The following is a 17,676-nucleotide window of genomic DNA, read 5'->3' as shown; positions in this document are numbered from 1 at the left end:
AAAATGCAAGTAGAAAAATAGGAACCACCTTTGGTAGGAAGGTAACAGCGTTCTGTGAGTCTTTGGCATTTAGTCATGCCAGCCATGTGATTACAGAGACGTCTTCGGACAGTGCTGGTTCTTAGGCTTTGAAACATATGAGCACCATCCCCTAGAGTCAGAAACAACTTGCACATATGCACAAGGGGAACCTTTACCTTTACCTTAGACATGAAATATGATAAACCTGAATAGTCAACATGGGTTACCATAAACAAAGACCGTTTGTATATATCTATACAAAGGTAATTGGCATGTTCAAAGTCTATGAATAGCTTTTTGTTCTATACTTTCCTACTCATATAAATTATATTCCTTTATTGTAGCACAGTCACTTAGTAAACATGCATAATAGGGTGTATAAACTTAGTAGAGATTTGTTGTTTTTTTAAAAAAAATCTATATATTATATATTTATATATATATTTAAAGTCACAACCCCTGGTATGCCCAAATATGGGAGGAAGGTCACACTTCCACTCTCTGTCTTCGGCTCGTCACAAGAAACCATCCAGACAGAAATCCAATATTTTTTACTGTTGCCTTTTTTGTTATATTTGTTATATTTATGCTGATAAATAAATAAAGGGAGACTAGTATAGATCTATTTCAAGCTATTTAGCTCTCATCAGCTATATATATATATATATATATATATATATATATATATATATATATATATATATATATATATATATATATATATATATATACGCGTCACTCATATGCACATGCGCGACGTGTGTGCACATGCAGGCAACGCGTGCATCCATCCTACCTGCCAGCGAGGCTTCCGCAAGCCTCCCCAACACTCCAGTTGCTCAGTGGAGTGCCGCGCAGGCGCTGTATGCAACATATGCATGCGCAGAAGCGCGGAAGCCTTAAAAGACAGGTAAGGAGCTTGGATGGGCGGGTGGGCCCTCCAGAGCACCATACCAGAATGATATCCAGTGCTCCAGGCTGGCTCTGGTTCCCCCGTACCGGGCGTACCTCCTGCAACCCACCACTGATCATAGATCATATTTATTTGTAAGATACATGTTCGTTTATTTAACAATTGTCCAGCAGCACAGGACATTTATATTAGCTCTTTTTAATGTTTCTAAACAGTCTTAGAAAGTAAGTATTATATTCATCTGGAGGGCTATGTTTTTACTAATAGGCCAGATAAAGAGCTGTATTGCATCTCTCTTATTTTGGCACATATAGGTTCAACTGTATTTGTAGGCATCTTCTGCTCTATGCTTATATAGCAAACAATGGTATTTCTGGATTTGGCTCATGATGCGCTGTTGGGCCCATAATTTTATTTGGCATAAGCTGATTGCTCTTTTGTTACATTTTCATCTTGTACAGTTTTTTTTTCATTTTTTTGCTGTTCAAGGGCTATAGTTCAAAATACTACTCCTTTAAAAATAATTCCCAAACATGATACCATTTAAATGAAGTACATGCCTTCATTCATTCAAACCCCACTTTTGTTCTCTTGTGTTTCAGAGTAATATTTCTGTACTAAAAACCATTCACACCCATATTGACATTACAGCTCAGAATGTTTGAATTGGATGGTATTTCCAGCAAACAAATGTCTCACTTCCTTTCATGTACCTTCCAGTTGGTCAAGGTCAACTGTCAAACAGGAGGAAGTTTTTCGTAGTGGTTATGTCATGCTTGATGGAGTCAGATGTTTCTGGGTCATAAGGACAGAGCAAGCCAAGAACAATTACACTTTCTTCTATTGACAATCTGGCCAAAAATGATTCCTTGCTATTCACTATTCTCCTGTAAAACTGCTGATCAAAAAATAAACCAAGTCCTGATATCAGAGAAGCTAATGTTAATACAAGGAAATGAGGCATTAATAGCATGTGCTTGGAACAAATATTCTCCATCTTTTAATTAGGTCAGATGTTAGGTTAATAAAATAAAGAGTACACAACTGGATATTTTGTATATTCCTTTTACCGTATATACTCGAGTATAGGCCGACCCGAATATAAGCCGAGGCACCTAATTTTACCACAAAAAACTGGAAAAGTTATTGACTCGAGTATAAGCCTAGGGTGGGAAATGCAGCAGCTACCGGTAAATTTCAAAAATAAAAATAGATACCAATAATGTTTTTGAATATTTATTTCAAAGAAAAACAGTAAACTAGCGGTGTATTCAATGAAATACTTCACTCACCTCATGATGCTGATGTCCCGCTGTGATGATGATGTCCCGTGCAGCTGCGGGAGCGATGTCCCGCCTCCTATGACACACGGCACAGTGATTCCTATCATTGGATCACTGTACCAGAGGAGGTGGGACATCGCTATGTGGCTGCTTGCCATAACAAGGAGGAGGTGGGACATCGTTGCAGAGCGGCAGGAGGGGGAGGAAGGGGAATCGTAAGACAGCCCTGCATTACATTAGAACGTGAGGAGGGGGGATGGTGCGGTGCGCGCTGCGCGGCAAACTGACACAGAGGGAGGGGAAACTCACAGGGGCACTGGGCCATTCACGAGTGTCACCCAGCGGCATGGCCCCGCCCCTTTTTCTCCTCCATTTCGGGCAAATTTTTCACTGACTCGAGTATAAGCCGAGGCGGCTTTTTTCAGCCCAAAAAGTGGGCTGAAAAACTAGGCTTATACTCGAGTATATACAGTAAGTATATAGAATGACATTTTGAGATCTTCTGGAATATATGAAAGGCAATGCTTAGGAAGGCTATAAAATGGTTGAATTTAAACTACAGCTGCCACATTTAATCTACAGGCATCTGTATAACTACTATGTGAACCAAAGAATTTGTATTTTCTGTACTCTTTGTTGGCATGCCATGCTCCTCTGGATGTTTGCAGCCCAGATATGGTTTGGTAGTTCTTCTGAAACAACCTTTTGGAATTTGGAATCTCAGCCACTTCACTTAATGATTTTCTAAGCAACTGGATTTTTTGCACAATCATACAATATATATGCATAACCTGTTGCCTACAACCACACCTTAGCTCTTGATACATGCCTAATAAAGGAATGAAAGATAGCACATTCGCAGGTGTGCCATGAAGCAAGTCTTTGTGGTGGGAAAACTCAACTCAGTGCTCCTCTGACCAGTTAGTTCTATGGGAAGGAAAGTAAAACAACATTGCTTTTCCATCCTGTCTCTTTGCTATGAGGAATGTTCACCTTTGTAAAATCCTGTTTCCTTTACAGTTCAAAATGGTGGGCAATAGTCTCCTATGAATTTAAAAGCATTGTTAAAAAATTTTCTAATATACAGAACACTTTAGGCAGTTTTTCTTTATTTTTATAATAGTTCATATACAGTCAATTTCCCAAGAATTACCCATTTCCTTCTTTGAGAATCATTTCCCAATGAAGCTTTTTAAAATGTAAATTTGCCTATGTAATCACTGTTTAATTTTAAGATGAAATGTTTACATTCAATTTTCAGTAGCAAAATTTCTCCAGGTACCGTTTTTTCCTGCAGATTCTAGGTCATGGAAAAACAAACAAACTACCACTTGATCTTAGGGAAACAGAGTCCAGAATTATTTTAAAAGATCAGTTTAACTAACAAACTAACCAACATGAAAGATAATAGAGATTAATTGTAGTTAGTAGAATTAGTGCAATAATAGAAATCCCACCGCACACCCCTCTTCAGCCACCTCCACAAGATGGCTGCAAAGAATTCAGAGTTTTCTGTATTTTTCTCCTGTCACCAACTGGCCAAACAGAATGTTATAGTTCAGAAATGCCATGCCTAACACTAGCATTCATATTGCAGCCTTGATTTACACTGCCATCATTCCGTTTGAGAGATTGGCTTCTTCTCAACTCCTATCCCAAAGGTAGAAATAGGAACAGAAGATCCCTGGGAGTTTTCAAGTTTTGAGAATTTGTGTAGGAAAATATAGGAGGAAAATAGGTTGATTTGGGAGTCCTGCCTTATCAATTTACATTAGTTAGAGAGCTTCAGACATCAAACTGGTTAAAATTCTGGGTTGTAACAAAGTATCTGACAAAACTTAATGGGAAGAAGCACTGTAAATAAGGATTTATAAATCTTTGCATTTTAGGAAACATAAATGCTAGCTGTTAAAATCATACTTCTTTTACGCTGTTAAAATAAACAGATTATTTTCTAACCAAGGAAGCCCAAGGAAGACATCCCAATACTTGAAATATCATAGGAATTTTGTAAAATTTCATTTGGCCTGATATACCTATTGCCTGTATGATTTTAGATGATGCTTTCATTAAATATTCAGTTATTTTTAAGTATAACCTAACCATACAAAAAATAATTCAAAGTTTTTTATTCTTTTTTGTTACAAGTTTTAAATTATTTTGATTTGATTTGATTTGATTTATTACATTTATATGCCGCCCTTTTCCCCGAAGGGGACTCAGGGCAGCTCACAATTCAATCAGGGAAGGGGGTACAGACAGTGGGATAAAAAAAATTTTGTAAACAAAGTGTTGCCCTGGTTTTCTCCTTTACCATTCTTTCATATATATATATATATAATTCATTTTACATCATATTTTCATTTCCAATTTTAGCCATATTATTTTCTTCCCATATTTTCCATCTTAAACTTAATTTTTTCTTAACACATAAACAATATCATTATTTGCCTCTTCAAAAGTAAACCAAATTTATCATTTCATTTTCCATCTGTTATTCTATTTTCTATAGGTAGCACATATCCTCAAATTCAATTTTTATATAATAAACATTTTACAGTTATCCACAATTAATAATGTTAATATTCCCTCACATCTTAATTAGCTACATATCATTAACATATTTCATTTTATTCTACTAATATATCCCTTCTTTCCCTTTCTCCTTTTCTAACCATTTTCTCTTAGTTCATCTCTTACTCTCTTTAATGTTTCACTTTTCATTAATTTTCTGGTTGTCCTTTTATCGTGTGTGTGTGTGTGTGTGTGTGTGTGTGTGTTTTCGTAGATTTTCACGGGTGTAGATATGCTGGTCTTGTTGTATTCGGGTCTTTTCCTGTGTAAGATTGAGATTGTCTTGGCGACATTGTGGCGAGGTCTCACTTGCCATCTTCAGGCTGGTGTTTTGGGCTTAAAGCGTGATCGGAGCTGCCGTCACTCTACAAACTTTTGGGGGTGGTGGTGAAGTGCTGGCCCCATTTCAGCAAGTGGATTGATTGGATGTGTGGCTGTATCATGATTGGTAGATTGGTGCTGATTGGTGCTGGCTGTGTGTCCATTGTTGTTTCATGTTGTAACGGCCTGGGTGATGGGTGAGACTCGTTTGTTGACTAGGGCTGGTTTCCAGATATCTGGAAGGCAGGAGGCATCGTCACATTTATTCATGTTGTGAGGTTGTTTCTCTATTTCGATGGCTTCCATAATTATTCTCTTGTTGAAGTGTTCAGTTTTGGAGATTAATTTGGTTTCTTCAAAATTAATTTCATGTCCTGTAGCTTTAAGGTGCTGGAAAAGGGAGGACTTTTTTTTCTTACTACGTTCTTGTGTTCTGCGATGCGTGCATTTATTCTCCTGTTAGTTTGTCCTATGTATGTTGCAGGGCAGATTTTGCATAGTATTTCATAGACTCCTTGGTTTTCTAGCTGGATTTTGTCTTTGGGGTTTCTTAAGATGTTGGCTATTTTTTGGTCAGTGTTGAAATCTGTCTTATATTGTGCTTGTGGAGAATTTTGCTGATTTTATCTGTGGTGCCTTTGATGTAAGGGAGGAGGGCGACGCCGTTGTCCTCTTCTGTGTCTCGGTTTTTGGGGGGAGTCTCCCTTTGGATTAGGTTGGTAATTGTTTTTCTTTGGAATCCGTTGGAGATTAATACGTTTGTGAGAGAGTGTAATTCAGTTTTCAGGTGGTCTTTGTCGGCTAGGCGTTTGGTTCTGGAGATGAGGGTCTTGGCTACAGAGTTGATCTGTGCAGGGTGGTGATGGGATTGTGTGTTTAAGTAGCGGTTGGTGTGTGTGTTTTTCCGGTAGATGGTGTGTCCTAGGGAGCCATTGGGTTTTTTTGTAGATTAGGACGTTCAGAAAGGGAAGTTGGTTGTTTGCTTCTATTTCCATGGTGAATTGTATTTTGGGGTGTAGGCTGTTAAGATGTGTGAGGAAGTTGTCCAGTTTTTTTTTTCCCGTGTGGCCAAATCACGAAAGTGTCATCAACAGATCTAAGCCAGAGTTTGAGTTTGTGTTCAGATTTATCTAAGGCGTTAGTTTCAAAATGTTCCATGTATAAGTTTGCAAAGACGGGTGAGAGGGGTGATCTCATGGGTGCTATATATGTGTGTGTGTCTGTGTGTGTGTGTGTGTGTGTGTGTGTGTGTGTGTGTGTATACACTATATATACACATATATACATATACACATATATACCTATACACATATACATGTATACATACATATATATATATATATATATATATATATATATACATATATATACATGTAGGTCTTTAGTTATTCAGGTTTTCTCCCGCGTAAAATTGGAAGTGTCTTGGCGACGTTTCAGCGAAGTCTCATTCGTCATTTTCAGGCTTCGTGCTTCCAGGAGCAATGTGAGATCTCGGCTGTTTCTTCCTTTTAACTGCCAGTCAGGGTTTGAGCTGATTGGGTGGGAGCTTGGCTGTGTTCTGATTGGGTGGAGGTGTGTTCTGATTGGTTGGGGGTTTGTATTTATCAATAAGGGCAGGCTTCCAAATGGCTGGCAGGCGGGAGGTATCGTCCCACTTGTTCATGCTATGTGGGCGTTTTTCTATCTCGATGGCTTCTCTGATTATTCTGTTGTTAAAATGTCCAGCCTTGGCAATAGTTCTGGTATTTTTAAAGTCAATTTTATGTCCTGTGGCTTTAAGGTGTTGGACCAGGGAAGGTCAAAATTCCCTGGTCCAACACCTCAAAATTCCCTGGTCCAATTTAAATATATACCTTTCTCCCTGGCTCAGCTGATAAGGAGAGGAACTCTGTGGCTTAATGGTTAACACATCTGCCTAAGATGCAATGCAGCACAGGTTCCAATCCCAGTAAGGGTATGGCTAGCTGATGAGAGCTAAATAGCTTGAAATAGATCTATACTAGTCTCCCTTTATTTATTTATCAGCACAAATACAACACACACACACACACACACACACACACATATATACATATATATACATATATACATACATATATATATATATACATATACACATACATATACATATATACATATATACATGTATACATGTATACATGTATACATTTATACATATATACATATATACATATATACATATATACATATCATATATACATATATACATATATACATGCATACATACATATATATACATACACACACATACACACACATATACACACACATACACACACACACACATATTCTTTTCTTCTGAATCTTTTCTATCACTTTTTGATAGATTGTTTGAATAACCCTCCCCAAGATTTCTCTTTTTCACTTCCCACTATTTTTCTCCTTGTTTTTGGATTGTTCCTTTTTTTGGATATCATTTCCCTTTTTTCCTCTCTGCTCTTTCTATGCCTCTGCAAATCTTGATAAAATTGTCTAACTGGGTTTTTTTCCAGCTTCTTTTGCTACAATATTAACTTCTCATTTGTGTTCCTCTTTGCCAGTTCCTCTCCTATTTCCTGTTCTACGTGTTTCAATGATTTTTCTGGTTCTTTATTACCTTTTAGTGTTGCACACTCATCTTTGAACATTTCAAGTAGTTCTTCATACATCCCACACTCCATGTTCAAATTTAATAAACCTTTGATACCTTTATATTTTACCACAATTAATTAAATCTCTCTTCTTCTTGTTTCCAATTTTAATATACGGTCCCAAAGTAGTCCAGTCCACTTCAAAAGTTTTTTATTTTCTTCCTCAGCCATAGAAAAACAAAGTCAAACAATAGGGAAGGGCCATACATTCCTTAAAAGTTTTCAGTGCACTTATCTTTCCTGTGGTCAAGGTCAGATTTTATCACTGGGCTTTGTTTCAGAGTGTTGCTATACTTTCTTTCATCCAATAGGTGGTTTTTACAATCCCACAATACGATCAAATCAATAACTTGTCAAAGTTACCAGAAACCAAAAACTCTAAATCCACACAGAAAATTTGCTCTTTCTTCTATGAATCTTTTTCTATTATTGTTTTAAACTTCTCCAATTCCAATTGTATTAACCAAAATCTTCTTGGGCTCTTAGTATTTTAGACACTGTTTTTTTCCCTCCCTCTGTATTTCACGAATCAATTAACTGCTACTTCTAAGCTCTGGGGGAAAAATTAAAACTCCAAATTTAAATTCCTTTTCCCTTGAATTGGCCAATCTCTCTCCCAGTCCCAGCACTCTGTCCAAACACCGCTCCTGCTCCAAACTTAGTCCAGTTGCCCTGGCTCCAGAGCGATCATTAAAAGATGGCCACCACCCCCACCATTGATCCGGAGAGCTTGTTTCTGACCTGTTGCAGAGCTTGCCCTGGCTCCTCGCAGTTGTCCAAAATGCCTCTCCTTCTTCACCATCCCTACAGGATGATTCTGGTCCAAAGACCTCCCAACAACGGTTTGTCAGCTGGGTTTTCGCGAAGCTCTTTGGAGCTTGCTATTTTCCCAGCCATTCTTGCAGCGAGGCTTCCAGTTCCCACCATTCAAAAAACTTGATTGTTGGTTAATTAAACACAAAGTTTGTTATTTGCAAGTAAATCCGAAAATATTATTGAATCTTGGATAATTGTATTAACACCAAAAAGCATTCTTAAATATGTCAGTAATAAAAGCATTTTTTATTTCAGTTGAATTCAATTTTGAGCAAGTAGGAACTATAAATACTTTGAGAAGCAACTTAATACTGAATGAAATACAGATTATATAATTTTATATATGTATATGTTATAATATTTTGAATTTTATTCAACACGAATCCAGAAAAAAATGACCATGATATCAAAATGAGAACCATGGCAAACTGTGCAGTTTAATTGTTTACAATATAATTGTGATGAAAAATATTTTGCCTTCTAATTTGAGAGAGAAAGATATTAAAATATCTGAGAGTTGAAGTCTCCATATCTTAATATTACTAAAACTTCAAAATACTATGTATAATAGATTGTCAGAAAAAAACAATATTTTCTCTTGTGAAGTATTGTAATTGGGATTTCCTTAAGTACAATTATATCTGAATCCTCAATCTAGAATTAAAGTGCTGCAGGAAAACTTGATCTGTAGTCTTTTTCCTGACAAGTATGCTCTTTGGAACATTTCTTAATTTTGTAAATTGTGTATTAATCTTATAAACTCTATAAACCTCTTCCTATTGTTATCTTCATCCCAATCCCAAAAATTAATCTTTTCTCAGATATCTTCCCCCATGGTCTTCTGGAAATGCTCCAAACCTTTTTATGGAATTATGTTGAAAGGGTAATTTTTAATTTTAAACAACAGAGATTCAGATTAGAATTGTATGTATAACTGCCAAGAATAAAATTGGAAGTCATTTGTTTTTCTTTTTTCATGTTTTCTGATCTTTTATTTTCTTTCTTTTTTCTATCTCTTTTTTTCTTTTTTCCTTTTCATATTTACTATGAAATATTTACTATTTTCTTTGAATCTAACAATTTTAAAAACTACTACTATAGGAGGAATAGCTTTAAAAATACCCAGGATACACAGCATCTTTGAGTGTGTGCAGCCTAGACCAAGAATTAGAACCTCAGATTGTTTTCCATCTTTGTTAAAGGTATGATTTCCCTGTCCAATCACGTCTGACTCTGGGATGTGGTGCTCATCTCCATTTCTTGGCCGAGGGAGCCAGTGTTGTTTCAAGACAATTTCCATGGTCATATGGCCAGCATGGGTACATGCCAAAGGCACATGGAATGCTGTTACTTTCCCACAGAAATGGTACCTATTTATTTACTTGTATTTGCATGCTTTCGAGCTGCTAGGTGAGCAGGAGCTGGAGCAAGTAACAAGAACTCATCCTATGGCGCAGCACTTGGGTCTTGAACCCAGCTGAGAAGCTAAGAATCTTTAACTGCTGAGCCATCATGCCCCCATTTCTTTCTGTTGCCAAAAGCTTTATTTTTACAGCCCTCTGCTACTCCATTTTCAGCCATTTTCAGAAGCATGAAATGATGGATATTCTACATGCGTTAAGAGAGTTGGACTGACATGAAAGGAAATGGATGCAGTTTATACAACTGCCATTTATCTTTTGTTTTGTCCAGAGGCAACTTCTAGTAGATTCCATGAGAGTCAAGTGCATGAGAATCAAGTTTTTACACAATCTGCCTCACAATCTTTTGTGGGTGCACAGTCTGCAGTTCCCTTAAGTTTTTCAAAAGTTTTTTTTTGTAAATTCTAAACTCCAAAGTGTTTGAAATGAAAGCTTACTCAGTGCATGGAGATGAAGTATAATTAATGTTTACTTTTTTTAAAAGTCTTTTAAATTGCATTTCAACTTTTGTCCTGAGCCTCACCATGTTATACAACTGTGGTCCATGGAATATTACATTCAGTTCTTGATCTGAAAAGGTTGGAACATTCTGCTTAAATGAGCATCTGAGCCAGCCAGTTATGATCCTGTGGCATTTTATCTTCATGACAGACTATGGTAATATTGCTGCTCATATACAGGTTTCATATAAGAAAAAAAATCTAAGCACTGCCAGATCCTCCTGTTTTCTTGCATGGAAAACCATGTCATTGGGAAAAAAATAGAAAGCACTTGATGTGTTTATTTTTTTTAATGTATCCCCTATCTTTCTGCTTAATTAAGTACTCAAAACAACTTATGATTAAAATTTACAAAATACATCTACAAGTAATGTAATGCATGATGGAAACAACAGTTGAATGTAGGATTGTACATCTCTGTGTCTCAACAAATCATGTAGCAGTAAACAAAGCCTGACTTTGCATATAGGGCATCCTATTTCATAAATGATTGAACTGACCACCCATCAGGCATGGCTTAGCAAAATTATTCTAGTCTAATTCATTGCTAAATGAGAGTCTTTTCCATATGCAAACAAATTAAGCACCTAAACCTGTGTCCAAAGTTTGCATACCCAACACAAAAAGCAATAAACAATTCATAGCAAGAGTCTGTGTGTCCAAAGAAACAAGCATGCACAAAATATTCAAGTAATGGGAGAAATAATTGCCACTGAAAATAAACTTGTGTTCAGTAACATTCTCTCTTCACATACTTTGTTTAGTCAGTTTTTGATTGTTTAGATTGTATGGTCTCCATATTTATGACAAGCCACATTTTGCCAAATAAAACTGTTGATTAGGTACAAGCTACAACAAATAAAAATAAATCTGAGTCAGCTGGAAAAAAATGTGTGTTCTCCATTTAACTAAACTGTTGTGGTAAATGTAGAAAGTTGAAGCATTAGTGGAAAACTTGTACCACTATAACAAATCTTTCATGGTGACACTATTCTTTCTACAAGAATACATTCTCTTATATATTCATTTTCAAAGCTTTCAAAAGAAATCCAAACCAAATCAAAATGCTGATCAAGGGAAGAAAAAAAATTGCTTACCATTGCAGAATATGCCTATTTCTTACATTAAACCTCCCCTTCTTAAAAAGCAGCCATCAGAGTGCAAGAATGAAGCATACTTTAAAGACAAAATATTATGGAGGAAATTAATTCAGCAACAGGAAATCAGTACAACAAATTCTGACCACAATTTCCTGTGATTGTGAACACTCTTTTCTGTTATTGTGGACTTACCAGCAATAGCTTCTTTCTGAATCACTAATTGCTGCCCTAGAGCTATCACTTTAGTGCAATAATTAATTACTCTTTAAGCTTTTGGGGAAATTTAAAATAGCAGCAATCTTTCCAAGCTCAATTGTTCTACAGATGGAGATCAGAAGGGATGGTTCTGTCATGGTAGCTGGAGTCCATAGCACTGAGTCCTAATGGCCCACCAAGTCCAAACTTCTACTATATATCCAGTGGACAACCAGATGGATTTAGGAAAATGCACAATCATGGATAATAGCCTTCTGATGTTTCCAAGAAACTGGCATTTAATTGTATTTAAGTATTTAAGCCTGAGATTTTGGAGGTAGTAAACTGACACTAAGATTAGCACTCTTGATAACTTGAAGTCTTCATGTCCAATCCCTCTTGTGAACCATCTACAGTAAATGGTTTCTGAATCAAAATCCCAAAGGTGCTTTTTTCAAGAGGTAACTGGTCTTTCTGGTTTTTTCTTTGAAAACGTTTCACTTCTCATCCAAGAAGCTTCTTGAGCTCCAGAACTGAAGAAGATTCTTAGATGAGAAGTGAAATGTCTTCAAAGAAAAACTAGAATGTCCAGTTGCCTCTTGAAAAAAGCACCTTTGGGACAACTATGACATCGATGAGTGAGAATCTCTACAAACATTCTGAATCAAAGGTTATCTTTACAACGGTTGCCAGTGCATTTATAGTCTAATTAAGCATTAGGAAAAAGCAAATAATAAAAACAAAATGCCCTTATTATTCCAGAATCATCTTGCAGTTATTTTCAGGGAAGCAGCCAGAGTTTTGTCATAGAAAAAAAGTATTCTGTACCCATATTATAAGTGCTATGCAAAACTTTGAAGGGGCATATCAATCCAGCAAAGTTATCTATCAATGCAGAATGATGAATCGGAGACCCACTTCAATGCAACAAATCAAATTAAATGGCAACAAAGCGCTCCAGGCCATGCCAGATTTGATTTTGTTTGTTTGTTCCAGCTGCTTCTGACTTTATTACAGATTTCATAGAAATAGACACTCTGTAACATTGTAACTTCACTACCCCATATATTGAGAATTCTGAAAGTGTGGGGTTGAATATCAAATGGACTCTGACACCATGAATTATTGAACAATGGATTATCACTTAATTAAAGTCACTACCTATCAGTGTTCTGCTTTAAGCTTCCTTCACTTTCTCAGCTCATTGGGTGTAGGCATCCTTAAATCTTACCCTCTATTATGCTAATGAAATGTGATATTTCTGTTCAACTCAACTCTCAGCAATATGAGAGGGATTGACCAATCCAGGGCTTGCTCTACAATCAAACCTTACTTTTACATTCTACATAGCTATGGAATTACAATCTCTCATTAATAAATAGACATTAGTCTAACACAACAGCTGCTGGACCAAACATCAATTGCTTTCAAGGGTTGATGTGGCTATAAATGTCCTCTTTTTTGTGCCAGACTTTCTCTGTAGCCTGCTTATCTCACTATACCACATTGCTGATGTCTATGCTTAGTAAAACACATAGAACATTGCCAGCCAGAGACAACCTGAATAAAACTGAGCCCTGTCCAGGGCAAGCTTTATCGATTTGCCCTGCTCATCCTGGCATCTCACTAAAGCTGATGATGGCAGGCGGGGGGGGGGAGTGGTTTCCAGGAAGGATCAAGCTTTCCTTTCAGTTGTCCTCCCCCCACAAACTATTTTCTCTACAAGAACTAGTTAGTTAGTTAGTTTGTTTTATTGATTTGTATGCCGCCCACTCCCGAAGGACTCCGGGCGGCTTACAATAAAACAAGGGAGGGGAATAATACACAAACAACATTAAAATATACAACAGTCACAATCTCCGGGGGGCTGAATATTACGGGAGCCCCCCGGCCTGCTGGAGCAGCCAGGACTTAACAGCTTTGCGGAAGGCCGGGAGGCTAGTAAGGGTCCGGATCTCCACGGGGAGATCGTTCCAGAGGGCTGGCGCTCCAACAGAGAAGGCTCTCCCCCGGGGAGTCACCAGCCGACATTGGCTGGCAGATGGAATCCGGAGGAGACCTAACCTGTGTGATCAAATCGGTCTATGGGAGGTGATCCGCAGGAGGCGGTCTCTCAGGTATCAAAGATTTGTTTTCAATCTCATGCAAGCTGAGATAAAAGAACTTATTTTTAAAAATAGGGTTTGTTTTTTAAAAAAACAAACAAATAATTGTTTAAGATGAAGGAGATAATTTCTGTATTCATTCAGAAAAGACATTTTGGTGAACCAAGTGGAAGATTATGACTCTTTTTTTTCAATTCCTGCTGCCTATTTCTTAGAAAAGCATCATATACATAAAAATTGACAGGTTTAATATCTGGTAATGTCCAGCTCTGCCCCAAAATGAAGCTATTACAAAATTTTGAATGTTTCCATATTACAGCCTATGTATTTTTTATGTAACCTCATCAATGCAGTTCACATTAAATCCATATGTCTTTGAATCTAAAATCACAAATCTATGGTGTCATTTGTACTTTCTGAGCTTGGTTGTTTTCTTGCAGACATTTCATTATCCAGCTAGGTAATATCAGTGATACTACACGGGAATCACACATCTGAATGAAATATTTTTCATATCTCAAATCTCCAATTCATCAGAGTTAACTTGCACAAGTCTATTATGAGAACAGTTTTATTTATTTGCTTTGTAAAATATTGACTACAAACTAAACTTCTAAAGAAGTCATGATTTTACAATGTGCAATTCCAGCCTATGACCTACCCAAGATGAGACTGGCATCTTGGAAGCCCAATGACCTTTCGAAAGCACCAATCACATTTCAGAAAAATAATGTATCTGAAACAGTAGAGAGAGAGAAATACCAGTAAAATACTGTGTACTGGAAGCTACTAGTCTATACTAGATCTTATTACTAGATGTTTCTTTACTAAATGCATGATTCCAAAATGAACACAAAACTGACATGCTCTCTCTCTCTCTCTCTCTCTCTCTCTCTCTCTCTCTCCCTCCCTCCCTCCCTCCCTCCCTCCCTCCCTCCCTCCCATGCTCCAAATTCCCATTAGCTAAAATGCCAAATCAATGCATCAATGCTCATTGGCTAAAATCAGTTTTCTCTGTGAGGTATTGGTATTTACTGTTTCTATTGGCTGAAGGTGACCAGAAGCATAAGGAGTTCTACTGTGTAGGAATCTTTGTGCTGTCACCTATTGATAAATAATTGCCACACACCTCATTTGCAGTTATCTGATAGAGCAGAATGTAATGTGCCCTTGGTCATCTTCCCTCAGTTAACTGTAAACAAGGTTTTGTCTCATTGGCACATGATAAGAGATGGAAAGTTTTGCATGTAAGAATACTAGCCAATTTTGCTTAAGTGTTGTTAAGCCATAGCTCAGGTGTATACATGAAGTGTGATGCAGATTGTTATTCAGCTGTCTAAATTGGATTCTTGGACTCTTGGACCACAGGACTCTGAATTAACTTGATGTCCTGTCCTAAACCTGCTGTGTAGATTACTTATCACTCTGAATGTCAAATGAACTTTGGGTTAGTTCACACAATGTGTTAAGCTGCAAACCACAATTTAGAAAATACAAGGTCTAGGTCAGGGGTTTCAAACTCGTGGCCTGTGGGCCAGATGTATCATGTGCTGGCCATGCCCACACCTGGTTTAGCAAAGGGGGGGAATCACAATACATCAGATGATGACTGTTAATATCTAATGTCATGTATGAATGCAGGCTTTCTTGTCATTACCAAGAGAACTTCAACCTAAACGTAATGCCTCCATTGTCTTTGTGAAATGTGGACACTCTCACTTAATTCATTTAACCTGTGCTGTGATCAGCTGAGTTTTTAGTTCTAGCTGCATCAAAGCTATCATATTTGGCTGAAAAAAGAACCCAAAACCCCAAACCCCCAAAGGCCATTGTTAGATAGCAGGAAAAAGCTATAGAAAACCCCAAGCTTTTACTGTCATCTGGGGTTTCATTTTTTTTTTTGCAAGCTAGATATGGTAGCGCTAAACGTTCCATCTAAGACAACATATCTTGTCTAGTAATCTTCCTCATAGCTGTTAGATAAATAGACCTCTCCCAAAGGAGTCCACTAGTATCTTTCACTAATAGCATAAGGAGCAATGGTTTGAGGATAATTTCTCAAAAGGAACAAAAATACACTTGACTATGTTTCACTTTGTTCTTTCCAATCAGTGAAGGTAGAAAAGTGAGTGAATAGACATTTTACTACTTTATGGGTGATGTACAACTCCTAGAGGCCAAAACTGAAGTCAGGAACATACAGGTTTAACTCGAAAAATTAGAATATCATGCAAAAGTTCATTTATTTCAGTAATGCAACTTAAAAGGTGAAACTAATATATGAGACTCAATACATGCAAAGCAAGATAGTTCAAGCCGTGATTTGTCGGAATTGTGATGATTATGGCTTACAGCTCATGAAAACCCCAAATCCACAATCTCAGAAAATTAGAATATTGTGAAAAGGTGCAATATTCTAGGCTCAAAGGGTTCCACTCTAATCAGCTAATTAAGCCATAATACCTGCAAAGGGTTCCTGAGCCTTTAAATGGTCTCTCAGTCTGGTTCAGTAGGAATCACAATCATGGGAAATCATGTTGACCTGACAGTTGTGCAGAAAACCATCATTGACACCCTCCATAAGGTGGGAAAGCCTCAAAAGGTAATTGAAAAAGAAGTTGGATGTTCCCAAAGTGCTGTATCAAAGCACATTAATAGAAAGTTATGTGGAAGGGGAAAGTGTGGAAGAAAACGGTGCATAAACAGCAGGAATGACGGCAGCCTGGAGAGGATTGTCAGGAAAATGCCATTCAAAAGTGTTGGGGACTTTCACAAGGAGTGGACTAAGTCTGGAGTCAGTGCGTCAAGAGCCACCACACACAGACGGATCCTGGACATGGGCTTCAAATGTCGTATTCCTCTTGTCAAGCCACTCCTGAACAACAAACAACGTCAGAAGTGTCTTACCTGGGCTAAAGAAAAACAGACCTGGTCTATTGCTCAGTGGTCCAAAGTCCTCTTTTCTGATGAGAGCAACTTTTGCATCTCATTTGGAAACCAAGGACCCAGAGTATGGAGGAAGAATGGAGAGGCACACACACTGCAAGATGCTTGAAATCCAGTGTGAAATTTCTACAGTCTGTGTTGATTTGGGGAGCCATGTCATCTGCTGGTGTTGGTCCACTGTGCTTCATTAAGTCCAGGGTCAACGCAGCCATCTACCAGGAGATTTTGGAGCACTTCATGCTTCCTTCTACAGATGAGCTTTATGGGGATGCTAACTTCATTTTCCAGCAGGACTTGGCACCTGCCCACACTGCCAAAAGCACCAAAACCTGGTTCAATGACCATGGGATTACTGTGCTTGATTGGACAGCAAACTTGCCTGACTTGAACCCCATAGAGAATCTATAGAGCATTGCCAAGAGAAAGATGAGAGACATGAGATCGAACAGTGCAGAAGAGCTGAAGGCCGCTATTGAAGCATCCTGGTCTTCCATAACACCTCAGCAGTGCCAAGGGTGATAGCTTCCATGCCACACCGAATTGCGGCAATAATTGCTGCAAAAGGGGCCCAAACCAAGTACTGAGTACATATGCATGCTTATATTTTTCAGAGATCCGATATTGTTCTATGTACAATCCTTGTTTTATTGATTGCATGTAATATTCTAATTTTCTGAGATTGTGGATTTGGGGTTTTCATGAGCTGTAAGCCATAATCATCACAATTATGACAAATCACAGCTTGAACTATCTTGCTTTGCATGTAACGAGTTTATCTCATATATTAGTTTCACCTTTTAAGTTGCATTACTGAAATAAATGAACTTTTG

General features: G+C 37.6%; 1 protein-coding gene across 2 annotated transcripts in view; it reads right to left on the bottom strand.

Annotated features, from left to right (window-relative positions):
• TSPAN8 (tetraspanin 8) overlaps positions 1-11,684 on the bottom strand; it is a 35,896-nt gene extending 24,212 nt beyond the window's left edge. Inside the window, exon 1 of one of the 2 annotated variants that reach the window (XM_032221505.1) lies at positions 11,598-11,684. The gene's annotated coding sequence lies outside the window, so the exon portion shown is untranslated. The remainder of the gene's footprint in view (positions 1-11,597) is intronic. The other variant, XM_032221506.1, reaches the window with a different exon arrangement.
• Between the last annotated feature and the right edge of the window lie 5,992 nt (positions 11,685-17,676).

The sequence above is a fragment of the Thamnophis elegans genome, chromosome 7 (assembly GCF_009769535.1).
Source record: "Thamnophis elegans isolate rThaEle1 chromosome 7, rThaEle1.pri, whole genome shotgun sequence".
Lineage (NCBI taxonomy): Eukaryota > Metazoa > Chordata > Lepidosauria > Squamata > Colubridae > Thamnophis > Thamnophis elegans.
The sequence above is the reverse complement of the archived record's forward strand: the minus strand, read 5'-3'. Positions and strand labels throughout refer to the sequence as shown.